Below are 20573 nucleotides of genomic sequence, written 5' to 3' on the forward strand. Positions count from 1 at the left end.
ATAAAGTAATTATATGATAAATGTTAGCTATTATTAGTAATAGCAATTATTTTATTACTAGAGGCCCAATGCATGAAGATTCGTGCAAGAATGGGCCTTCCTTCCCCTGGCTGCCAGCACCGCCTTTGCTCTGGCCGGAGTAGCCTTTCTGCTCTGGCCTGGAGCCACCTTTCTGTCTTCCCACGCTGCCCAGAGGCCCAGAGCCCCTGAGCAGCTGGGGTGGTGCAGAATGCCTGCGTCATCACCATGGCAATGACACAAGCATCCTGCCCCTGCCCTGGCCGCTCGGCGCCTGCGTATGCAAATTAACCCGGCATATTTGTTGGGTTAATTTGCATACTCACTCCTGATTGGCTGGTGGGTGTTGCAAAGGTACAGTCAATTAGCATGTTACTCTTTTATTAGGTAGAAGATAATGGTATTCAAGGACAAAAGTATCCTATTAGTTGTTCAACTTCCTCAACTACAAAAATCCTTTCTCTAACAGTTTCTTCAACTCTTGAGTCATTTACCTAATTTTCAAACACTATTCCAAAGCTGCACAAGCAAATTATGCCTGTACATGATAAATAAAATTAAACTGACACATATTTTCAAATAACAAGCTTACTTAACAGTCGAAGTTAAAGGTAGAGAAGCCAAACTGACTGGAATAGTGTATACTTAATCCCAGTTGATATCAGTGGTTTTCGACTGAAGGTAAATTCATTAGTGGTTGTGATGGTGGTGGTAGTGGTGGTGGTGGTAGTCGTTGATAGTGTAGCTGGAAAATAAAATGTATAATGTCAGTAAGAAATGAGAACCTTTTATTTAGTCCTTGATGATTCAGGACAAAAACTATAGAAGCATGTTTGTTTTTTTGCAAAACTCCCAAAGTCTTGACTCTTTTAAAAAATGTTTTTATTGATTTCAGAGAAAGAGGGAGAGGGAGAAACATCAATGTGAAAGAGAAATGAGAGAGAAATATCCATTGGCTGGCTCCTACAGGACCTCTACTGGGGATCAAGCCCACAACCCAGGTATCTGCCCTGACCAGGAATTGAACCTGCAACCCCTTTAGTGCATGGGACGATGCTCAACCAGGTAAGCCACACCAGCCATGGCTATAGAAGCATTTTTTTTAAATGTGAATTAAACTCAAAGTTGTATGCACTTAAACTCAATGTTGTTGTAATATGAAGTGATATATGGCAGGGCAGGTATCTGGATTAACCTTCCTGCTGAAAACTAAAACTCCTGGATAAATACATAGAAAAATAAAATTTATAATAAACCATATCTATGACCATTAAAAAATTGAATTAATCCTCAAAACTCTTCTCATAAAGAAAACTTCAGACCCAGATGACCTCACTAGTAAGTTCTACTAAATTTTCAAAGAAAGACTTGCAATCTTACACAAACTCTTTGTACATCATCTATCTTTGCATACTCACATGAATAAATCTGTGTAATTTCTAGAAATAATATTGCTGAAGCAAATGTTCAGCATGTTCTAAATTTTAATATATCTTGGCAAATTGCCCTACGAAAAAGCTTTCCCAATTTACATTCCTATCAATAGGAAAGGGTACCTATTGATACCCTTACATCATAGCCTATACAAGGCATACATCTTTGCCAATCTGATAGATAAAAGCTTCTCACCGTTTTATCTACAGCACAGACCTCTCACCTATGTATCTTTTCTTATTGCATCTTTACTAGATTGCCCTGTCCAATGTAGATGAAATCCTCAGTATACATCACGGCCTAACTCAAAATTTTCCTTCCCCCTGTTTATTGACCACTTATCATCTAATCATCATTATCTCTTGGTTTTGTGAACTTCTATAGCACTTTTGCTTTTTCCTAAACACTAAGCACCTAAAGAACAATGCTCAGCCCACAAGTGTGGCTCCTTATGGGCTCGATTCCCAGTACAGGGCATAAAGGAAGCAGTTAATTGATGATGTTTCTCATTGATGTTTCTATCTCTCCACCTCTCTCCCTTCCTCTCTCTAAAAATCAATTAAAAACATATTTTTTAAAAGAACAATGTTCAGAACACTGTGGCTGGGGAGACTGGAAATGTTTTCTTTTCTTCTTTTTGGTTCTCTGTATTTTTCAAATGTTGTTAGAGTTAAATGCTGCTTCTACAACAAAGAGGTATAAAATATATTATAACATTACCCTTGATTTACCCATTAGCAATATTTCCAGGTTAACAGATGCACTAGATAAATGGTGTCTGACAACATAGCCTGACTATTCTAAGGGAAACTGGCCTACTCTATTCCTGCTGAGGGGATCAGGCTCATATTTTATTCCAGCAGCTCTGTCCTTTGATCCTGGTTCACAGTTGATTGGGAGAAGGATGAACATCTAAAGTACAGGAAATCATCTTATGTGCTACTGGCAGCCTATGAGAAGGTCTAGCATAGAGAGATGTAGCCAAAAAGGGATAAGATAGGTTAGAATCTTATGTTCAAAAATTCAGAACTATAGAAACAATCAGACTATATGTAGCAATATGGAAATATTTCCAGAAATACAGCATAGAAAGCATACTTACACTTTATACCTTAACAGAAATTTGGAAATATTTGCAAAAGTGTGGAAAGAATCAGATCTATAGGTAGAGGGAGTTGAAAGGACTGTTAGAGGAAGAAAATGAAGTAGAATTAAGGGGCCATGAACAAATCAAAATTAAGAATAAACTAAAATAGTAAGGCAGAAAAAGTGGTAAAGAAACCAATGTGAAGTTATAAAAAAGAAGACAAAGGACAGTAACTGAATTATGTTCATGCAATATTAGATTCAGGAGGTCCCTAAGGCTGCCTTTAGAACACCTTGAAGAGCCACGATAATACCTGTATTATATTTCCACAAGATTCCATTTCCCTTTTGGACATAAGGATCTTTACAATAATTTCCCCCATTCTTCATGTTAGTCTTTGGGAGGATGGAATGAGTGCCACAGGGGAAGACCATGCCCAATCATAAAGGATTCTTATGATTACTATCCAACGAAAACACTGGAGACACTGCAGATTGGATCCTGTGTTGCATTCTTTATAGCCATATGTCATCGTGTTCTTCATCTGAGAATAATAATCTGATATAAAAAAATCCTTTCCCAGAAATGCTGAAAATTAATGACACTATTAAAGAGACCCCTCCTTTATTAATTAATTTATCTAAACACTGGGTAACTACCACATTCCAACACAAGAACAATTAAGGAAAAATGAGTCTTGTACCTGAAACTATTATATGGTATACCAATTATATTTAAGTTAACAATTTTAAATTAAAAAAAAAATGAGTCATTATAAAGGACCTTATCTTTACCCAAAGAAAAATTTTTCAAAAGTAATCTAGATTTATTTAGGTGATCACTTTGTAAGTTATATAAATGTCTAATCACTATTGTACTGAAGCTAATATAATATTTTATGTCAACTATAATAGAAAAATAAAAACATTTAAAATAAAATATATAAAAATTAAGAAATTTTCTATACAAAAAAAAGTAATCTGCATTTCTTGACATGGACAGATATCCAAAGAGGAAAGACAAATTCTAAGACTGTGTGTGTATTCCATCTTTGTAAAACAAATACATTTAATGTATGTTTGTATGTGTTTGGCAAAAAGGTTGGAAAGATAAAAATCAAACTGTTCACTCTACATATATGTTTACTAGAGGCCTGGTGCATGAAATTCGTGCACGGGGGGGGGGGAAGGGGGTGTCCCTCAGCCCAGCCTGTACCCTCTCCAATCTGGGACTCCTAGAGGGATGTCTGACTGCCCTCTCACAATCCAGGACTACTGGCTCCCAACCACTCACTTGACTGCCTGCCTGATTGCCCCTAACTGCTTCTGCCTGCCAGCCTGATCACCCCCTAACCACTCCCCTGCCAGCCTGATAGATGCCTAACTGCTCCCCTGCCAGCCCGATTGCCCCTAACTGTCCTCCCCTGATGACCTGATCGCCCCCAACAGCCCTCCCCTGCAGGCCTGGTTCCCCCAACTGCCCTCCCCTGCCGGCCTGGTCACCACTAACTGCCCTCCCCTACTGGCCTGGTTCCCCCCAACTGCCCTCCCTGCAGGCCTGGTCCCCCCAACTGCCCTCCCCTGCTGGCCTGGTCACCCCTAACTGCCCTCCCCTGCTGGCCTGGTTCCCCCCAACTGTCCTCCCCTGCAGGCCATCTTGTGGTGGCCATCTTGTGTCCACATGGGGGCAGCCATCTTTGACCACATGGGGGCGGCCATCTTGTGTGTTGGAGTGATGGTCAATTTGCATATTACTCTTTTATTAGATAGGATATGCATGTGTATATGGTTCTTATAATTTAAAAAGTAACATGTAACATTCCTACCTTTAAAGAAACAGATATACAGGCCAACAAAACACCTTCCAGAGATGTTAAATAATACCTACAATAAATTAATACCTGTCAACTTCAATATAAATGAATCTTGAGTCATAAAAATGGTATAATAATTTAAATACATTTATACAGCATTTATCTTTGTCTCTTTTTTATGCTATCTTATGAAGGTATAAATTAGCTCTGGCATAAGACATAATATTTAAAAAAGAAATGGATTTGAGAATGAAGGTTCTATCACAGTCTGATTTTGCAATTTACAACTTTGGTCTTAACTAAATATAGTCAGCTCTACATATCTGTGTAATAAAAGGAAATCACAATTCTATAACTAACAGAAAATAATTGCATGCCAAACTTGGATTTACATCTAAATAAGTCTCATTCTGATGGCCTCAAAATCATTATATAAAATAGTGAAAACATCCTTTCAAAGACTCTACTATCCAATTTTCCTTTCTTGTCCCAGATCTATAACTATATATCTCACTCCATGCTGGGAATGAACATCATTATCTTCTCAGACAAAGGCAAATAATGAGAGTGATAACAAACTTCTCTTAAAACTTGCTGATTATACCTAGGGTAGAGAATCATCCCAAATGGTTATAAATTTGCAGACACAGACACCTGAAAGCTGCACTACAAGGCTGATTTGTGAGGTGAAGTATCTGAGCAAGTAAATACACTTGGGCAGAAGAAAAGGTGAGAAGGGGAAAGAAACAACTCAGGGTTGTTGGTGTAGAGTTGAGACATATCAGATGGGGAGATGGGTAAATACATAAGGTAAATTTTAATGAAATGGCAATAAAACATGAGCTAATAGCAAAGGTAGTAGTTTGCAGGTAGAAATTTGAGACTTAAATAGGTAGGGGGTGGGTACTGGCACAGTCACAAAAATCCTGCCAATTCATATTTCAATGATTCAGCATGACTGAAATAGTAGTTCTTTGTTCAGCATTTTATAAGGAAATTATGTGTTATATTTTCTGCAAATACAGTAACTTGTAAAGTCCTCAGACACACCCTTCACAACTCTCATAGGTTGGCCAGTTAGTATAGTACACAGTACAAACTCAGTTAAGTGCTGGCTGTGTGAATTTATAATAGAGCATGTACATCTTTGTTTAGGAATAATTACTTTAACATTAAAAGGCATTGACTTTTAGTTTATTCCAGGTTTGAAGAAAGATTCATTTCAGCCCTAAGCAAACTTTTAAAAGTAAAAACAAACAAGACTTCCTTAAAATGGAGTCTGATTTAAATGGTAGATTTAAGTAGCAATTGTCCCCTAACCACTCAGTTCACCATAGCTATAAGGCAATGGGTAACCAAGTTTTCTTCAACCTACAACCTAATTAGCTCCTAAGTGGTCGAAACAAATTTAGGATAGGTCTAAAGAAACTCTTTTTTAAGCAGAGAGCCAACTTCTACGCAGGTCAAAAATTAACTTTTAGAGAAAAAAAATCAATCATAATATATTGTGCCAATTTAAATACTATGATCAATAGTAAAAATTCCTAAGTCTTACTAGATGCTCCTCCACATGTTCCAGGGAATATTAATCCAAATCCCAAAGTTATACCACCAAATGTTGTAGCCAAAATTGTTGGGTCACGCACTGCAAAGAAGAAGATAATATAACCTATTACACTTTTAATAAAAAAAAAAAACAGTGAGAAATTTATATAGTCTTTTTCATCTGAAGAGACCTTTAGAAGCTTTTGGCTAAACTTCAAAAAACTATGGTCAAACCATTTACATGAAATGTCCAGAAAAGGCAAAACTATGGCTATAGAAAATAGATTAGTTGATGTCTGGGGATGAGCAATCTTATTGGGGTGATACACATGCTCTAAAACTGGATTACAGTGAGAATTACACAATCAATAAATATTAAAAACACTGAATTATACACTTAAATTAATTTTATATGTAGTTATACTTCATTAAAATTAAGTTTTAAAAGTACAGTGGTCGAGATTTCATTTTGTAGGCAAAGGCACCAAAGACAGAAAGGAGAAAAAGCCTGTTAAAGGTAACAGGAAAAGTCTTTAATTGAAAATGGAATTCATTCAATAATTTTAACTTCCAACCTCAGATATGGTCATATTCAAGAAATCTATTGTTACTGAGAGGGATATTGCTTACATATATCAAAAGCTTTCTAAAATCTCAGTCATGTCTCAAAATTGGAAGTCTACTTTGTAAAAAACACAACTCAAATGGTAACCAGCAATTTTAACTAATGTTTACCTATGGCAGTTGCTCAAGAGGCCACTATAGGGATGGTATGCCACTATTTTTCATGCTTGACGAGGCATCAGCAATTTCTGGCAAGTTTTATTCCTGGGAATGGGGTCAATCTTACTATAATAGGACTTTGGGAAAAACATATTACAGCTAGGACTACAATAACAAAAACTAATGATGAACATCATGGCCCTGGGAAGATGCCTCAAAAGCACAGTCAGCTTATTGACCTGTAAAAAGGAATTGCCTAACATATATATGGAGTTCAATATTCTCAACATTTGCTATTATTCTATTAAGAGAAGATGTGTAGCAAAGATGTTGGGATTACGAGATAATTAATGTCCCACTTTTCAGCTCAAAGAGTCCAGATGTTACCTTCAAGGGGAGAGGCCATGAGACATCACACACACAGTGTCAATTAAAACCCAGAATCCCAGCTGGTCCTTTTGTCATATAACACTTCTGATAGGTAAAAAGTAAAGATCATAAACCTGGTCTATATCGAATACACTATAGCAAGGCTCCAACATTTATTTTCTTACGTTATCTTACTCACATGGATAATAAGGCTTCTTCCCTTTAGACATACTTGGCAATATGCCCAACTCTTCCTATTCACAGTAGCTTCAAGAAGTTGTTTCTAGACATTATGATGTTAATGAATTATATGCTTAAAGTGATCACTTTAATCTGTAATAATCATGTTAATATAAAATTCATAACTAATTTTAAATTCACAGTGATTCAGTTCTTTAAGAAAGCTACTATTGATATTAGCAGTTACAGATGGGGCCAAGTATAACGATAATTTATAAGATGCAGGGGATCCATACTTCTATTAGAAAATTGAGTTAAGTGGCCTGATGCAAAATAATAATATTTTTCTTTGCAACAAGTAACTTACATGAGAACCAAGTAGCAGCAGAAGTGGAAAATTTTGATATTGATGTATACAGCATGGTGCTCGAACTAGTAGTGGTGTCAACAGTAGATGCTGGAGTCAAACCTTAAAAAACAAGTAAAAAGCATACAAATATGTCACACTGAAAACTACAAGACATTGTTAAAGGAAATTGAAGAAGACACAAAGCAATGAAAATATATTTTGTCTTTATGGATTGGAAGAATTAACATTGTCACAATGTCCATATTACCTAAAGCAACCTATTGATTTGATGCAATCCCTATCAAAACCTCAATGGCATTTTTCATAGAAATAGAACAAAAAAATTCTCAAATTTGTATGGAATCACAAAAGACCCCAAAGAGCTAAAGCAATCCTAAAAAACAACAACAACAAATAACAAAATCAGAAGTATCACACTCCCTGGTGTGGTATTCACAGAAAAAACAGACACACAGACCAATGGAACAGAATTGAGAACCCAGAAATAAATCTACACATAAATAAGCAACTAATTTACAACAAAGGAGCCATGAATATGCAATGGAGAAAGAAAAGTCTCTTCAATAAACGGTGTTGGGAAAATTGGACAGCCAGATGCAAAAGCATGAAACCAGACCACTATCTGAGACTATACATAAAACATAATTTTTTAAAACACAATTATAACAAGGTTCATTTATATGCAGAAATAAAAACAAAAGAAGGAAAACTGGCTACTCTGAAATGTAATGAATGTGACATAGTGAAAGCATGTTTAAAAATATAGTTTGTGGATCACAGGAGAACACTAACTATGTGACCCAGAACAACCAGGAACCTGCTTCATTCCAAGCCTCAGGACTTGCTGCCAGGGCAACCCTGAGCAATCCAGTTCAGGCCACAGGGAGCACTGACTTTGCGACCCACAGCAACTCAGCGCCTGTTCCACCCCAAGCCCCGGGAGTTGCTGCTGAGGCAACCCGGAGCAACCCAGCACACCCCATTCTGGGCCATAGGAGAGTGCTGACTTTAGACCCAGAGCAACCCTGGGCCCACTCCACTCTGGCCTGGGACAGTGCTGCGGGGGTGACGCAGAGCAACCTGACATGCACCCGACTCTGGGCCATAGGACAGTGCGGCCGAGGCAACCCAGAGCAACCCAGTGTGCCCAGTAATGGGCCACAGGACCATGCTGCAAGTGCACTGCCAGCAGGATCTAGGGCTCCAGCCTGCTGCGGGTGCCAGAGCCTCACAGTGAATTGCATGCCAGAGGGCTCTGGGTCCTCAAAGGGAGTTGCACACTAGAGGAACTGTACACATGCCCCTGCCACCCCGAGCATCTGAAGTGGATAACTGAGGGACCAGATCTGTGGGAGAAGGGGGTACAAATCAGAGCAGAGACAATAAAGGCATGAAACTCAAGGCAGACCCAATCTCTGGGATAATAATTTCCGGACCATTGAACCGATAGGGTTTTCAACCTCTCAGGCTCCAAGCAGGGTGCCCAAGACCACAAAGAGACAGCAAAATGGGGAGACAAAGAAACAACTCCCAAAGGAAAGAAAAGGGGGGATCACTGGAAAAGGAATTAAATAAAATGGAGGCAAGCAATATGTCAGAGAAAGAATTCAGAATAATGGTTATAAAGATGCTCAACCCCCTGGATGAGAAAATCACCAATATGTGTAAAAATCAAGAGAAAATAAAGAATGGCATAGGTAAAATTACGAACATAATGGAAGATTTCAACAGTAGACTAGAAGAAGCAGAGGACCAAATCAGCGAGTTAAAAGACAGGTTAGAAAAAACACCCAATCTGAAAAGCAATTGGAAAAAAAATGTAAAAGCAGGAGGAAGGTTTAGGGGAGCTTTTGGACTACATGAAATGAAGCAACATCTGCATAATAGGTGTGCCAGAAGGTCAAGAAGAGGAGCAAGGAATAGAAAACCTATTTGAAGAAATAATGACAGAAAACTTCCCTGACGTTGGGAAGAAAAAAATCACAGAAGCACAGAGAGTCCCAGAATAGATGAACCCAAAAGGATCCACACCAAGACACATCATAATTACAATGGCAAATATTAATGACAAATAAAAAACATTAAGAGCTGCAAGAAAGAGACAGAAAGTTACCTACAAGGGATCTCCCATTAGACTATCAAATGATTCCTCAACAGAAACACATCAGGCCAGAAGGGAATGGAATGAAGTATACAAAGTGATACAAAGCAAGGGACTAAATCCAATAATACTTGATCCAGCAAGACTATCATTCAAAATTGAAGTGGAAATCAGGAGCTTCACAGATGAAAAAAGGCTAAGGGAGTTTATTACCACCAAGCCAGCAATGAAAGAAATGCTAAAAGGACTGTTGTAAATAGAAGAAATAGAAAGGGAAGAAGAAACACAGGCATAAAGAATAAAATGGCAACAAACAAGTACCTATCAATAATAACCTTAAATGTAAATAGATTAAATGCTCCAATCAAAAGACATAGGGTGGCTGAATGGATAAAAAAACATTATCCTCTCTAATAAAATGGTAATATGCAAATTAACCATCACTCTGCTACATAAGCCACGCCCACCAGCCAAGCCACGCCCATCAGCCAATCAGGGTGAGTATGCAAATTAACCCCAATCCAAGATGGCTACAGCCACAGAAAGCAAGGTTTCCCAGGTAACAGAGCAAGCCAAGCTTTCCATAGCCATTGCAGGCCTAAGCCTCCACTCAAGCTACAAAGTTTCAATTATAGAAGGTAAACAAATTCAAACAACTGGCCGCAGAATGGAGCTTGAGAGAGCAGGCCAGGGTTGCCGGCGGCAACAGGGGAAGCAAAGCTTTCTGCACACCCTGGCCGGGCTCACCCACTTAAGGCTACAAAGTTTCAATTGTAGAAGGTGAATTAACTGCCACAGAAATGGCTGCCACCCCAGGCTACAAAGTTTCAATTGTAGAAGGAAAATAAATTCCAGATACCAGGGCCTCCGCTTGGGTTGCCAGGGGGCGTGGCCGGCCTGCAAACCACCACAGGCCCCTTGCTCAGGCCGCCCCACACCCCAAGGGAACCCCACCCTGATCCGGGATGCCCTTCAGGGCAAACCAGCTGGCCCCCACCCCTGTACCAGGCCTCTATCCTATCTAATAAAAGAGTACTATGCAGATTGATCATCACTGCAACACACAATATAGCTGCCCCCATGTGGTCAAAGATCCTGCCCCCTGTGGACACAAGATGGCCACCACAAGATGGCCAGCAGGGGAGGGCAGTTGGGAGGCACCCGGCCTGCAAGGGAGGGCAGTTGTGAGGGACCAGGCCTGTAAGGGAGGGCAGTTGAGAGGGACCAGGCTTGCAAGGGAGGGCAGTTGGAGGTGATCAACCCTGCAGGAGAGGGCAGTTAGGGGTGACCAGGCTGGCAGAGGAGGGAAGTTGGAGGCAAACAGGCTGGCAGGGGAGCAGTTAAGCATCAACCAGGCTGGCAGCGGAGTGGTTAGGGGGTGATCAGGCTGGCAGGCAGAAGCGGTTAGGGGCAATCAGGAAGGCAGGCAGGCAAGCAGTTGGGAGCCAGCAGTTCTGGATTGTGAGAGGGATGTCCGACTGCCCGTTTAGGCCCGATCCCAGGACATCCCTCCAGGAGTCCAAGATTGAAGAGGGTACAGGCTGGGCTGAGGGACAACCCCCCGCCGTGCACGAATTTCGTGCACCGGGCTTCTAGTCCATATATATGCTTTCTACAAGAGACCCACCTCAGTAAAAAGGACTCACAAAGATGGAAAGTGAAGGGGTGGAAAAGTTTTTTTCAAGCAAATGGAAATGAAAAAAAAAAAAAAAAGCTGGGGTAGCAATACTTATATCAGACAAAATAGACCTCAAAGTGAAGACCATAGAGATAAGGAGGGCCACTTCATAATACTAAAGGTATAGATACAACAAGAGGACATAACTCTGGTAAACATATATGCACCCAATGCAGGAGCACCCAAATACATAAAAAAACTTCTAGAAGATATCAAGGGAGAGATCGACAGCAATACAATCATAGTAGGGGCCTTTAATACCTCATTGACATTACTGAATAAATCTTCTAGAAAAAAATATAAAAAAAGAAACAGCAATCCTAAACGATGCAATAGATCAGATGGAACTAATTGATATCTTCAGAACATTTCACCCCAAAGCTATGGAATATATACATTCTTCTCAAGTGCACACAGGACATTTTCAAAGATAGATCATATATTAGGACACAGGCTAAGTCTCTTCATATTCAAGAAGAGAGAAATCATATCAAGCATCTTCTAAGATCACAATGGCATAAAATAAGAAATCAACCACAATAAAAACAATTTAAAAAAATCAAACACTTGGAGGTTAAATAGCATGCTATTAAACAATGAATGGGCTACCAAAGAGAGCAAAGAAGAAATAAAAAACATCTTAGGAAACAAATGATAATGAAAAGACAACAATCCAAAATCTATGGGACACAATGAAAGGAGTCCTGAGAAGGAAGTTTATAGCACTACAGGCCTACCTCAAAGAAACAAGAAAAACTGGTAATAAATTATCTGGGTGCTGCCATCTTGTGGATGTGGGCGCCACCATCTTTGAGGGCGTGACAGTCAATTAGCATATTCCCTCTTTATTAGATAGGATAACTGTCTTCCATGTTTTTTGTCTACCTTTGAAATTTTGCTTTTCTTCCTGTTAAGAAGGAAATAGAGGTAATGGGTGTGTGACAGAGGAAGGTTGTTCTATGAGTTTTCCCCCCAATATTTTAATTATTGTTGAAAGTATTACATGTGTCTCCTTTCCTTCTCCCCTCATTGACATCTCCCACCTGTTCTCACCCCCCAGCACATGCCCTCACCCCACTATTTTCTGTGTCCATTGGTCATGGTCATACACATGGATACAAGTCCTTTGGTTGATCTCTTACACCCCTCCCCCACCCCTCCCCTACCTTCCCTCTGAGGTTTGATGGTCTGTTTGATTATTCTGTCTCTGGATCTATTTTTGTTCATCAGTTTATGTTGTTCATTATATTCCACAAATGAGTGAGATCATGTGATATTTGTCTTTCTCCAACAGGCTTATTTCACTTAGCATAATGCTGAGTCCATCCATGCTGTTTCAAATTGTGCTGCTATGAACATAGAGGTGCATATATTCTTTCTGATTTGTGTTTCTGATTTCTTGGGATATATTCCTAGAAGTGGGATTATTGGGTCAAATGGGAGTTCCATTTTTAATTTTTTGAGGCAACTCCATACTGTTTTCCACAGTGGCTGCACCAGTCTGCATTCCCACCAGCAGTGTATGAGGGTTCCTTTTTCTCCACATCCTTGCTAGCACTTGTTTCGTGTTGATTCGTTGATGACAGCCATTCTGACAGGTGTGAGATGGTACCTCATTGTCGTTTTGATTTGAATCTCTCGAATGCTTAGTGACTTTGAGCATGTTTTCATCCGTCTCTTGGCCTTCTGTATGTCTACTCTCAAAAAGTGTGTATTTTGGTCCTTTGCCCATTTTTGGATTGGATTGTTTATCTTCCTTTTGTTAAGTTGTATAATTTCCCTATAAATTTTGGAGATTAAACCATTATTGGATGTAACATTGGCAAATACCTTCTGCCTGTTAGTGGGCTCTCTTGTTTTGTTGATGATTTCTTTTGCTGTGCAGAGGCTTTTTATTTTGATGTAGTACCATTTGTTTATTTTCTCCTTAGTCTCCATTGTCCTAGGAGCAGTATCAGTAAAGATATTGCTATGAGATATGTCTGATGTTTTGCTGCCTATAGATTCTTCTAAGATTTTTATGGTTTCTCATCTTATGTTTAAGTCTTTTATCCATTTTGAGTTTATTTTAGTGTATGGTATATGTTGGTGATCTAATTTCATTTTTTTGCATGTGTCTGTCTAATTTTCCCAATACCATTTATTAAAGACTGTCTTGACTCCATTTTATGCTCTTGCCTCCTTTATCAAATATTAATTGAGCATAATGGTTTGGGTTGATTTCTGGGTTCTCTGTTCTGTTCCATTGGTCTATATGTCTGTTCTTGTGCCAGTACCAGGCAGTTTTGAGAACAGTGGCTTTGTAATATAGCTTGATATCTGGTATTGTGATCCCTCCAGCTTTGTTCTTCTTTCTCAGGATTGCTATGGCTATTCAGGGTCTTTTCTTTTTTTATCCCATATACATTTTTGGAGAGTTTGTTCCAGGTCTGTGAAATATGCCATTGGTATTTTAATGGGGATTGCATTGAATCTACAGATTGCTTTGGGTAATATGGACATTTTAATGATGTTGGTTCTACCAATCCATGAATACGGTATATTCTTCCACTTGTTTATAACTTCCTCTATCTCTTTTTACAATGTCAGGTAGTTTTCTGAGTACAGGTCTTTTATCTCCTTAGTTAAGCTTATTCCTAAGTAACTTAATCTTGTTGTTGCAATGGTAAACGGCATTTTTTTTTTTTTTTAGTTTCTCTTCCTGTGAGTTCATTATTGGTGTATAAATATGCCTTAGATTTCTGGGTGTTAATTTTGTATCCTGCTATGTTGCCAAATTCACTTATTAAATCCAGTAGTTTTTGATGGAGTATTATGGTTTTCTATGTACAATATCATGTCATCAGCGAATAATGACAGTTTTACTTCTTCTTTTCCAATTTGGATGCCTTTTATTTCTTCTTCTTGTCTGATCGCAGTGGCTAGTACTTCCAGCATTATGTGGAACAGGAGTGGTGAAAGTGGGCATCCCTGTCTTTTTCCTGTTCTTAGGGGAAATGATTTTAGTTTTTGACGGAAAAAAAAAAATAGATCCTGGGAAGAAGTGCAAAATGAAAAATCAAAAGATTGAAAAATGTTGGGCAATGTTTGTTATTAATATTCAAAATCTATGTAATTTTATTAACCAATGTTACCCCAATGAATTTAATATTGATATTCTCTATGTCTGTAATACTTTGGAACCACATAGTGGATTTGTTAAATCTAGTCCATGCCAGCTTCCAAAAACCAGAAAAGATTTTAGTTAGCTTCATTCTTTGATGCCTCATCAAAATTTTCTATGAGATCAATGTCTACTGGTTTTGGTGCTCTGTTGAAGTTCAGTTAATTTCCTAAAACTTGTATAGCTGTCAGTTACAAGCTGACAATATTTCAGGAAGCTTTTCTGTGATTTGTTTGGCTTCTGCTTGACCAGTAATTGCAAAGATATTAGCAAAAAGGTAAGGGTGGACTCCATCACCTTTAATTATGTTTAACTCTTCAATACCAGCTACATTATTATGCACAGAAAGATTTTTTTAAAAATAACTCTGAAGTTTTTTGCCATCAGCTATAGCTGTCCTATGTACCACCTTCTTATTTCTGTGAACGGTACCCTTGCCCCTTATCCAGACACAAGCCCGAAGTTTGGCTAACTTTTCTTGATTCATGCTGTTGGTAAATCTGAAGCAGGGAGGTTCCTCCAACACCAGTATGAGGCAAGAGCCAAGGTTAAGTACTTTGAGATAGGGAGATTATTCTGGATTATCCAGGTAAAGGAAATCTAATGACATGAATCCTTAAAAGTAAAGATCCTTTCCAGGCTGTGGTCAGAGGGAGAAGTGACTACAAAATGGTCAGAAAGATACAAAGTTACTGATACAAATGGCCTTTTAACAAGTGAAAACACAATGTCATTAGTCATTAGGAAATTGCAAAGAACCATATGATTTCACTCATATGTGGGATATAAAACTGAAAGCAACAAATGAACAAACAAGAAAAACAAACAGACACAGACAACAGTGTAGTGTTTACCAGAGGGAAGGGGGATAGGTAGTAAAAATGTAATGGTGAAGGAAGATTTTACTTTGGGTGATGGGCACACAATGCAATATACAGATTATGTATCATAGAATTGTATACTTAAAATCTATATAATTTTATTAACCAATGTTACCCCAATATATTTAGTTTAAAAAACCACAATGATATACCACTTCATAGCAACTAGGATGGCTATAAAAAAGACAGATAGCAAGTATTGGTAAGGATGTGGAGAACCTGGAAGCCTCATACAATGTTGATGGAAATGTAAAATGGTATAGCCTCTTTGGAAAGCTTTCTGACACTTACTCAATGTGTTAAACATTTGGTTACCGTATGACTCAGTTAATTCCATCCTAGGTATCTAAACAAGAGAAATGAAAACATATCCACACAAGAAAATGTACATGAATGATCACAGAAGCATTATTCATAATATATAAAAGGTATAAACAACTCAACTAAACATCAACTGATGAATGGATGAATAAAATGTGGCACATCAACACAATGGAATTTTATTTAGTCATAAAAAGGAAAAGTACTGATACATGCTAAAATGTGGATTGAGCCTTGAAAACATCATGCTAAGTAAAAGAAGCTAGTCACAAAAGACCACACATTGTATGGTTCCATTTAAATAAAATGTGCAGAATAGGGAACTACAATAGAGCCAGAAACCAGAATAGTGGTTGCCAGTGATGGGTGGGCAGGGGAGGCGGTAACTGCTAGTGGGTACAGTTTCTTTTTGTGTGGGGGGGTTGTGTGATGAAAATATCTGGGGTAATGGCTGCACAACTCTATGAATATACTAAAAAATGTGTATACTAAATACAAAATACACTTCAAATTGGTAAATTATAAGGTATATGAATTATCCTTTCTAATAATAGACAAATATGCAAATTGACCATACGTCTGACACACCCACAATCCACGCCCACAAGCCACGCCAACCATCCAATCAGAGCGAGTATGCAAATTAACCCAAACCAAGATGGCTACAGCCACAGAGAGCAAGGTTTCCTAGGTAACAGAGGAAGCCAAGCTTTCCGCCTGCCCTAGCCAGGCCTAAGCCTCCACTCAAGCTACAAAGTTTCAATTATAGAAGGTAAACAAATTCAAACAAATGGCAGCAGAATGGAGCTTGAGAGAGCAGGCCAGGGTTGCCGCCGGCAACAGGGGAAGCAAAACTTTCCGCACACCCTGGCCGGGCCCACCTGCTTAAGGCAACAAAGTTTCAATTATAACCCCAACACAAATGGCTGCCGGCCGCGGGGGGAGCCCCAGGCTTGGCTCCACTCCAGGGTAAAAGTTTCAATTGTAGAAGGAAAAGAAATGCCAGATACCAGGGCCTCTGCTTGGGTCGCCAGGGGGCGTGGCTGGCCTGCAAACCACCACAGGCCCCTCACTCAGGCCGCCCCACACTCCAAGGGAACCCCCACCCTGATCAGGGACACCCTTCAGGGCAAACCAGCTGGCCCCCACCCCTGTACCAGGCCTCTATCCTATCTAATAAAAGAGTAATATGCAGATTGATCATCACTGCAACACACAATATAGCTGCTCCCATGTGGTCAAAGATCCTGCCCCCATGTGGACACAAGATGGCCACCACAAGATGGCCAGCAGGAGAGGACAGTTGGGAGGCACCCGGCCTGCAAGGGAGGGCAGTTGAGAGGGACCAAGCCTGAAAGGGAGGGCAGTTGGAGGTGATCAACCCTGCAGGAGAGGGCAGTTAGGGGTGACCAGGCCAGCAGAGGAGGGAAGTAGGGGGCAAACAGGCTGGCAGCAGAGTGGTTAGGGGTTGATCAGGCTGGCAGGCAGAAGTGGTTAGGGGCAATCAGGAAGGCAGGCAGGCAAGCAGTTGGGAGCCAGCAGTCCTGGATTGTGAGAGGGATCCCATATTGGAGAGGGTACAGGCTGGGCTGAGGGACAACCCCCCGCCGTGCACGAATTTCGTGCACCGGGCCTCTAGTGTAATAATAAAATTGTGAGAAAGTCTGGAGTAAAGTCTCAGAAAACATCTGCCTCTTGCTTTAAAATTGAAAATAAAATAAAAAACTATAAAAGAAATAATGCTTGATGGAAAATTAAATTTAAAAATAAATAAATAAAGCTAGAGAAATTAAGTACCTAAAGACACAAATAAGATTAATTGGTTAATTGAAAACAAAGTTTATCTTTTCATTCTCACTGTAGATTATTATACATGATATATGGTAGTAATGAAAGAGTTAAAGCAGAATTAGGTAGAGTAAGGGGTGGAAGGAGGAGGAATTGTGGAGCTAGCTGAAACCACAAAATGTTTTGCAGAAAAACAGGATAGCAGAAACACAGGGTGTTACGAAACAAGGATGTTTTTCTTGCAAGTGCAAAATAAAATGTTGCAAAAAGGCCAGGAACCAATCAGAGAGCGGCATAGATAGACAACGAACGGTGTCTTTAGTAGATATAAGAGGAAGGGCAGAATGCTTTGGGGGAAACCCATTTGAATCTCCCTCCCCCCACCTGCAGCGGGGAGCCTGTGTTTGTTCGCAATGAACTCCTGCCTTGTTGAACTCCTCTGGTCCAGAGCTTCATTTTTGCATTCCATGAGACACGACCCCGGGGAAGAATTCCTACTCACTGGTTCCAGTATCAGTAAGTGCTCAATAAATGCTTCTGCTGAATTAAACCAATTTTTTCCAGATGCCAATATATAATAACAGATGTTCTATTTCCTCTTCAAAAGAAAAAACTGCTTAAATAAGTAATTGCATTTGAATGTACTGCTGCCAGTGTCCAACTGTTGAACAGCTCATGGCAATACATGACATAAAACTCTCCTACCCAAAACATCTTGTGGGCCATTGGGTGAAGGGGATAGGAAGGAGATGCTGGAAAGGAATTGGGAATTTTAGGCAAAAACTAACCCTCTTGCCCCCAAATCACTCAAATGTCTGGCTATTGCAATTCATTTATTTATCACTCCATCCTTTCTCCAAAAGGTTTGAAATGTTATCTTCATAAACCACGTTTGTTTCTGTACTTTAAAAATTTTCACTGATTTTTTTCCTATCCTGTTCCATACGAGAGTTTCAATTATTATATCACTAGTATTCATTTATTTTTATATTACATAATATTTTAAACTTACTGGAAGAGAATAAACATACTTTCTATAAGTATGCCATCATTACTTCCTTTAAAAAATAAGATATGATTCTCATGCATTTATTCCCCCATTTAAACTTTAGAATCTTGTTAAGTATCCCCCATTTTCTTCCCCTAAAGATTCCCAGTGTGTTTTATAAGAATTACATTAAATGTGTATAGATTAATTTGTAAATAAATGAAATTTGTATACTATCAACCCAGGCATTCACTGGGTCTCTTCATTTATTCATGTCTTTATATATTCCTCAATAAAATTTTGAGGTTATGTTCATATAGGTTATGCACATTTTTAGTTTATTTCTAGGCACTTCATACTTGCGGTTGAAATTGTTAATGGGACCTTTCTTCATTATATCTCCAAATTACTATTGCATAAACATGGGGAAGCTATTGATTTTTGTATTATTTATTTTGTAACTGACCATATTACTGAAACCCCTTCACTAGTGCTAATTAAATTTGCACTTGATTTATGCCCATATTTTTAAAATCTTGATAATTTGTCTCAGGTACTGGCATAATTTCAGGAGCCTGACCTTAAATAACAGAGGTAACCAAGGAAGCACATGCCATTTAATATGATTTGCTTTTAAGTTAAAGAGTTTTACCCTTAAATAAGAAAGTGTTTAAGAGACAGTCTTATTTTTCTAATCATAGGACTAGGGCAGGATTTTTCAACATGGCACTACTGACATTTTTTTTTCAGTGTAAAATTTTTATATTTAGAATTAGGCAGCTGGACTCAGTTTAGATGACCCCAATTTTGTTGGCAACATCCAAAGCACCAGAGTCAGGAGCCAGTCGAACATATGCCTTCTTCTCTCCAAAGGCCTGATCAGGGTGTTGACCTTGGCCACATCAATGGCATAGAGCTTCTTCACAGCCTGTTTGATCTGGTGCTTGTTGGTCTTGACATCCACAATGAACACAAGTGTATTGTTGTCTTCTATCTTCTTCATGGCTGACTTGGTAGTCAGGAGAAAGTTGATGATGGCATAGTGGTCAAGCTTGTTTCTCCTGGGTGCTCTCTTCCGAGGATATTTAGGCTGCCTTTGGAGCCTTAGTGTCTTTGGCCATTGGAATGTGGCTGACATGCGGATCTTCTTTTTGTGTGTGTGTGGCTGTGGACGCCTTTCAACACTGCTTTATATGTCTTCAAAGCCTTTGCTTTGGCTTCGGCTTTGGGAGGGGCAGGGACTTCCTTCTTAGCTTTTGGTGCCATCTTTGTAAAAAGCGGCATTACTGACATTTTGAGGGAAATCAGTCTTTGCTGTGGAGGACTATCCCATGTAGGGATATAATAAGAAATGTGTATTTGGTGTTTGGTCTCTTTCCTAGACAGAGATCCTAAAAGCCTTGTAATTTCCTAAGTGATAAGGGTTATAGGAGCATCTTTATGTCATAACATTTGTTTTTTGTCCTTAATTCCTAAAATAGCTCCAAGAACAACAAAAGTGAACAGAGCCTCTTCAGTTATTTATAACAAGGCCCTTTCAATCACACCTGATTTATGTTAATGAGGTAACCTTAGAAAGGCCCCAAGGAAGAGGCTCTGGTACCAGAGGAACCAACCAAGTGATTAGAGGACTGGAACTTTTGGCCCCATCCCCTAACCTCCAGGGAGGGAAGAGGGCTGAAGATTAAATTCCATCACTAGGGGTCAAGATTTAATCAATCATGCCTACATTGTGGCACCTCCATCAAAACCCTAAATGAAGAGGTTTGGAGAGGTTCTGGGTTGGCAAACATAAGGAGGTGCTAGTAGCGTGAGGCACTTGGAAAGTACATGAAGAATCTGGGCTGTTCTCCATACCTTGCCCTATGTGTCTCTTCTATTTGGCTATTCCTAAGTATCATTTATAATAAAGTATCATTTATAATTGTAAGTAAAGTGTTTTTCCAGAGTTCTGTGGTTTGTCCTTGCAAATTATCCAACCCAAGAAGGGGGTCACGGAAACTCCCTCAGTTATAGCCAGTTGGTCAGAAGTACAAGCAATTTGTATCTGAAGAGGGGACAATCTTAGGGGACTAAGATTTTAACCTATGGTGTCTGTACTAACTCCAGGTAGT

At 39.2% G+C, this 20573-nt stretch overlaps 1 pseudogene across 1 annotated transcript; it reads right to left on the minus strand.

Annotated features, from left to right (window-relative positions):
• Window positions 1–19201: 19201 nt before the first annotated feature.
• LOC307096382 (large ribosomal subunit protein uL23-like) lies at window positions 19202–19743 on the minus strand (annotated as a pseudogene). Its single transcript has one exon. The product of its transcript is annotated as a large ribosomal subunit protein uL23-like (transcript).
• Window positions 19744–20573: the final 830 nt, after the last annotated feature.

This window comes from Cnephaeus nilssonii (assembly GCF_951640355.1).
Source record: "Cnephaeus nilssonii genome assembly, chromosome: X".
NCBI lineage: Eukaryota > Metazoa > Chordata > Mammalia > Chiroptera > Vespertilionidae > Cnephaeus > Cnephaeus nilssonii.